Below are 6,341 nucleotides of genomic sequence, written 5' to 3'. Positions count from 1 at the left end.
CTAAGTAGTATTAAACACACACACAAACACACACACAGTGGTGGTAAGCATACAGTGAGGGAAAGCGAACTCCACAGTTCCGTATTGAACCCAGAGGAGTTGTTGTACCCAGAGGAGTGTGTTGTACCAGGTGAGAGAGACCAGGGAGCCTGAATGTCCCAACAAGAGAGATGCTCCACTGATGTGGAGCAAACAAGCTAAACAACAGGTTAATAGTGAAGAACCCCAGGGATTGTGTGTGCATTGCAATTTTTTAAAAGATTTTTTAAGAAGTTTTGCCAGGTTTAGCCTCAGTTATGAATTAAAAAGTGTTTATAGAAAATATAAATATAAAGAATAGAAAATGTGGTTATCTATCTATCTAGTGAGTGACACAGTCAGTTACTGTGCTAGGGTCAGAGCGTGACATTCCTGCCTATCGAACAATACGTTTCAGTTTCTTTTTACACCCACAGCTTCCTATCCTGAAGATTCCAGACCCAAATCCGAAAGATTAATGGTCTGGCCACGAATAATGTAATGGCTCAACTCGAGGGGCGGCACCAAGCATGCATTTGAAAATATCACTGCACGCAATTGGATAACACTATACGACCAACGTTTACTGAATGATTCCAGACATCGACTGTCATCTGTTTAGCTTGCTTCTGGCCCGAAGATGACAGATGTGATTGGTTCCCTGCGATACAAGAGGCAAAAGTAACGTGCACCATTATTCATTGCCCCGCGAACTTTGGATTCCCATGGTAACAGCTTCCTTTCCCTGAAATGAAATCGCTGAGTCATAGGTTTTACATGAAAACATGTAATGTTTAATTGTAGACTGCAGCCAGCCAAATCCGTTTTATTACTTTGTTGGCTGCCCATCTGTTTGTGTGTGTGTGTGTGTGTGTGTGTGTATGTTTGTGTGTGTGTGTGTGTGTGTGTATGTGTCTTTTCTGTATGCAAACATAATAAACACATGGCCTGCTGCAGACAAGATATTATCATCATAAATAGAACTGGACTGTGGACATTATAAAGGCAAAGACACAAAACAAGTTTCAATGTATTTTAATGTTCAATACATTCATAATAGAAATGCAATCTAACGTGTTCACTAATTGCATCAAAATGATCAAAGGAACAGTTTTTTAATAATATCATGTTTAATATAATGTTTTCATTTTGATGGCAAATAACCTCATAACATGACGAGCGGCACTTCTGCCATTGTCTGAGTGGCCCTCTAGGCAATTTTCTAGTCCCCCCTCCACACACACACATACACTGAAAAGGAAACTGAAAGGAAAAGAACTGCTAAGAATTCTGAGATCTTTTTCTACAGACTGCTGTCGGTGCATTCCTTGCATATTATTATGTTGATACTTTTGTTGCAAAATACGCATATTTAGTTGTAGACCCTGAGAGCAAATCTTGTTAAGGGTGCCTTTAATGTAATGATACAATACTTATTGGTAAAGAGGGTATTTAGATTAATTCCACTGGTGATTAAGAATCTAAAACCTGCATTTGGAGAGCTCAGCAATTTCCAGACTTTTTCTGGTTTCCCCGGACGGAGAATGCTGTGGTTTCGTTGAGCTTGAGTTTTCATTGTTTGTTTACGGTCAAGAGCAAGGTGTGTGTGTTCTTGCTCTTCAGGCGGCCATGAATGTGTGATGTGTTTGAATGTGGTTAAATTATTAATTCAAATATTTTATTAAACACACCAGACACCAGTGGATAACATGCCTGTTGAGCACATCTTGATCATACTACTTGATGCTCCTGCTTACTCCAGAGTTGTATTTTGCGATCCATGAGGCTTGGCCAAGATTCATACAGACATCACTTGGGGACAGCTTCAGTAAGATGAGGAGAAGATTCAGTACAGACATCACTAACAGCTTCAATAAGATGAGGAGAAGATTCAGTACAGACCTCACTTGGGGACAGCTCCAGTAAGATGAGGAGAAGATTCAGTACAGACATCACTAACAGCTTCAGTAAGACAAGGAGAAGATTCAGTACAGACATCACTAACAGCTTCAGTAAGATGAGGAGAAGATTCAGTACAGACATCACTTAGGGACAGCTTCAGATGGGGGAAAGATTTAGTAAAGACATCAGTGGACAGCTTCATTTATAAGGTGAACAGCAAAGGTGCATTCCCCCAACAAGTCAACGAAGAGTCATGGAAAAATTACTCATTCACACATTCACACACACACACACACACACACACACAATAACCAACACCACCTTCAAACACACACAGAGACTCACACACATATAAACACACTCTCTCTCTCTCTTACACACACACAGATCGGCACACAGCATTCCCCTCCCTCCCCTAAAGGTTGGAAGGTTAGTTTAACAGAGGACGCCAACTTAGATAGATAGATAGATAGATAGATAGATACTTTATTCATCCCCAAGAGGAAATTCAAGGTCTCAGTAGCAGACATCACATGCAACATGCACTTATTTACACCAGAAAAAGTAATATACATATAAGTAATATAATAAACTTTTAACCAAACAAACACACAACACACCATTTATGTAGCCTAACTCAATGTTTCTGATGTGAGGTATGGACTCTGCTGTGAATATTAACCAAAAGTTTCTGTTCTGAGTTTGCAGTCTCACTCCTGGAGGTGAGAATGAGGTGAGACACCCCACCACCCCACAGAGCAGGGAGACCAGCAGGGGCCACAGTGAAATGTAAATCAGGAACACACACACACACACACACACACACACACACACACACACACACACAGCAGATTGGATGGAGACATTATAATGAAATCTTTATATTAATGATTTAATTAACATTCATTATGTATATCTCGATGATTAATGGCAATAGCCTGGCGTTAAATCCTGAAGTAGATGAATACTTGGACTGATTCTGCTGAATAGCCCATCCATAACGCACGCAGTTAATCTGCTGGAGAAGGACCTAGGTTTAGCCCACGATTTTCCTTGAAACAAGACTAACACAACATGAATTAATACAGGCTATCTCTGTTTCTTAGAATATCAAACAATAGGAGATCAAGTTACTACTGTTTATTGTGCTTGCAGACTGCGATATCCTACTTCCTGAAGCGCATCAGGTGTTTGAATATCATCACTAGTGCAGTTGCCCCAGCGCGTTGGTCTGGATCATCCCAGCTTTGCACACACCTGCACGTTAAACTAGATGTACCGCATAGCGGTACAAAATATGACCGCCGCTCAGTCCTGTACATCCATTCAGCAAAAATAAATCACACTTCAATTTGTCTCCATATTTTACTCCATCCCCCACTCTTGAAACTTTTGTGTATGCTTGTTTGGCATGCCTGAGTGTGTGTGTGCGGCTGCACAGAAAGTAGCCTACTGGTGCTGAAAAGGTGAATAGATTGTAGAATAGCCAAAGAAGATGTAGCATTGTTAGCAAAGGTTATAAAACCTTTAAAATCTCTAAACAATCACAAGTAGGGCAGTTCATCACAGTTCATCCATTGCAACTGGATTGATGAAAGGTCACTTACACCTGTAGGCTACATTGTATTTGGGAAAAGCAAAAGGTATCAGCATAATGTTATTTATTTATTTATTTATTATGTATTTATAAACAAAAACATCTCTGTCAGTTCCATGCCGTTTTCAACAGCTATCAAAAACAAAGGTCATTTTTTGGATGGATGGATTTTTGTGAATGTTTCTTCTTCTACATAAGATTTGTCATCTTTAGTTCATGTAATACTTTATTGTCAATGCACAAATTAAGTAACAGTAGTCTGAAACGTTATTGTTAATGCACAAATTAAGTAACAGTAGTCTGAAACGAAATGCTGTTTTACATCTAACCAGTGGTGCAAATAACTGACATGTCCAAATGGGCCTTGATGAAATGCGTCGCTAGACTGTTCATACACATTTTAACGGGCCAAAGTTGAAGAGCTTTTGTCCGCTATTGTTCGTGCAAATATAGGCTGATTCATGTTCCCTTGCATTGTGTAACTGAGGTCCATGGCTAGTCTGGCTTTCATCAGAACAAGCTCAATCTTTTAAGAAATCAAAAAATAAATAGCGGGCAGATCAGGCTGGGTTCACCCAGCCTAGTCCATAGGCACCGATATTGTTTAATTTTCAGATTGAGATATACACGCTCTGGCTATTCTAAATGCAAAATTGCATTAGGGAGTTATGACAAACTGTAACTAACAAACTAGATCCTAATAGAAAGCTGTTAGCTTCCCTAAGCTACAGGTAGGATTATAAGGTAGGCCTATTTACAACATAAATTGTCAATAGGCTATGCTGGCGACACAAATAAAATTTCCTTTGGAAACCAATGGCTTACTTAATTTACAGTATCAAGCGGACTTAAACTGCCATATCGTGGCTTAAAAGTTGTAATAACATTCACGCAGCTCCATGAGTCAAGGAAAGCGAATGAAGTAGCCACTTCTAAATGGGACCCACTACACAGTAGCTAGTAGGTGTGTTGCTAAAAGCAGCCATAATGAAATGAAGGTGTCATTGTTTGGATACTTCACACACACGCTTTTTAATTTCACAGACTACAACTACCAAGCTGGAATCAAAGCACATCGATTCCCTCTCACACCCTGCACGCACTTAAAACAAAAAATAAACAGGCGCCTCAGTCTCACGCATGTATAGGCAAAACTGTATCAGACCGTGTAACGTTGGTAAATCTTCCATTGCACAGAATGATTTTTGTAGCACGTGCAATAAATGACAGTCGAAAGATACAAAGAGTGCTGCTATCAATTTGCTTGGTATAACCAAGATTTATAGTTTTCTACAAATGCAATCAATCAAATGGGCCTCCATCACTCAACCAACGCTAACGGTAACATTACCTAGGTCCTTATTGATATTACAAGATTAACGTACCTGCAGTAAAACCAAGCATGTCCGATAAACATCCTCAGATTTATTTCGGCTTCAAGAAGAAATGGGAATTACACTTCATGTGAACATCGTCCTGTCCTTATTAGATGTTCGGCTGCGGTAAATTACAGTCCTTGTAGGAAGTGTCCATTGTTTTTCCCCAACCCACTTTTAACTTCCAACAAAATTACGCCTCACTGCAACGATGCGCCATCTAGTGGACAAACCACTACTTATCGCCAATACTGAAAATGCAGCCATGATGATGATGATGAATATTTATTTTGGCTTTCTTTTTGATCCTACTGAATTTGTAATTATGAATCGGCCGCTCTAATACCGATAGTATGTGGGTGCCTGTGTGTGTGCATGTGTATATGTGTGCACCGCCATTTACAGGCCAATGAGTGTACAGTCACTAAATGTACACATAACCTAATTTTTAGACCCCCATGGATGAAATTCTATGAAACTTGGCATACCCCAGAGAATGCCAGGTCAATCATACACATAAAATGTGGTGCAGTTCTGAACATCTTAACTGAAGATAGGGGATTAAAGCAGAATAATATTGCATTTTCATTTTTTACCGGGGGGGTAAATCACAAATGAGTGATTATGAGCCAGGTTGATGTGGGCCCTTGAGACCAACATACCATAAAAGAGAACTGTGTCTGCCCACAGAGAACTGTGTCTGCCCTACCCTCCTTCGGGGATCCAGTCCAGCTGGGGGGCTGCAGATCAAAACGAAAAAATGACGGTTCCATGCTATCCATGTGGGGGTACATGCCCACCAAGTTTTGTGTACCCCGGTCTTTCAGTGTCCCGAATCCTTGTTGGTGTACGCCACTAAATGTACACATAAGTTATTTTATTGTAGGGCCCCCATTGACCGAAAAGTACACAAAACTTGGCATGCATTCGAGGGTGTCATAATGATCCTACACTTTTAATTTCGTGCAGTTTTGACCTTGTCAGCCAGAGATATTGTGATGAAAACACCTAATTTTTTGCTTTTTAATTTTTAACTAGGTGCTATACATGAAATAAGTGGTAATGGGATGGGTTGACATGCCCCTTGAGACCAACATACAAAAAAAAGGTGGACCTCCTAGGCCCTACGGTTCTCGAGATATTCACAGAAAACTGTCTCCCGCCACCTACAGGCCAGTTGGTGTATAATAACATAAATTAATTTATTGTGTGGCCCCCATGAACGGAATTCCACAAAACTTGGCGTGCATACAGAGGGTGTCATAATGATCCTACACTTCCAATTTCGTGCAGTTTTGGGCATGTTAGGAAAAGAAAAAAAAAATATATATATATTTTTTAAACTGACTAAACTATATATGACATACAAAAAATGGTCCTCCTAAACCCTAGAGTTTTGATATTCACAGAAAACTGTGGCGGTCATAATAAATACATTTACCTAGAGG

This window comes from Alosa alosa, chromosome 16 (genome assembly GCF_017589495.1).
Source record: "Alosa alosa isolate M-15738 ecotype Scorff River chromosome 16, AALO_Geno_1.1, whole genome shotgun sequence".
In the NCBI taxonomy this organism is placed as follows: domain Eukaryota; kingdom Metazoa; phylum Chordata; class Actinopteri; order Clupeiformes; family Clupeidae; genus Alosa; species Alosa alosa.
This window is presented reverse-complemented; position numbering follows the sequence as displayed.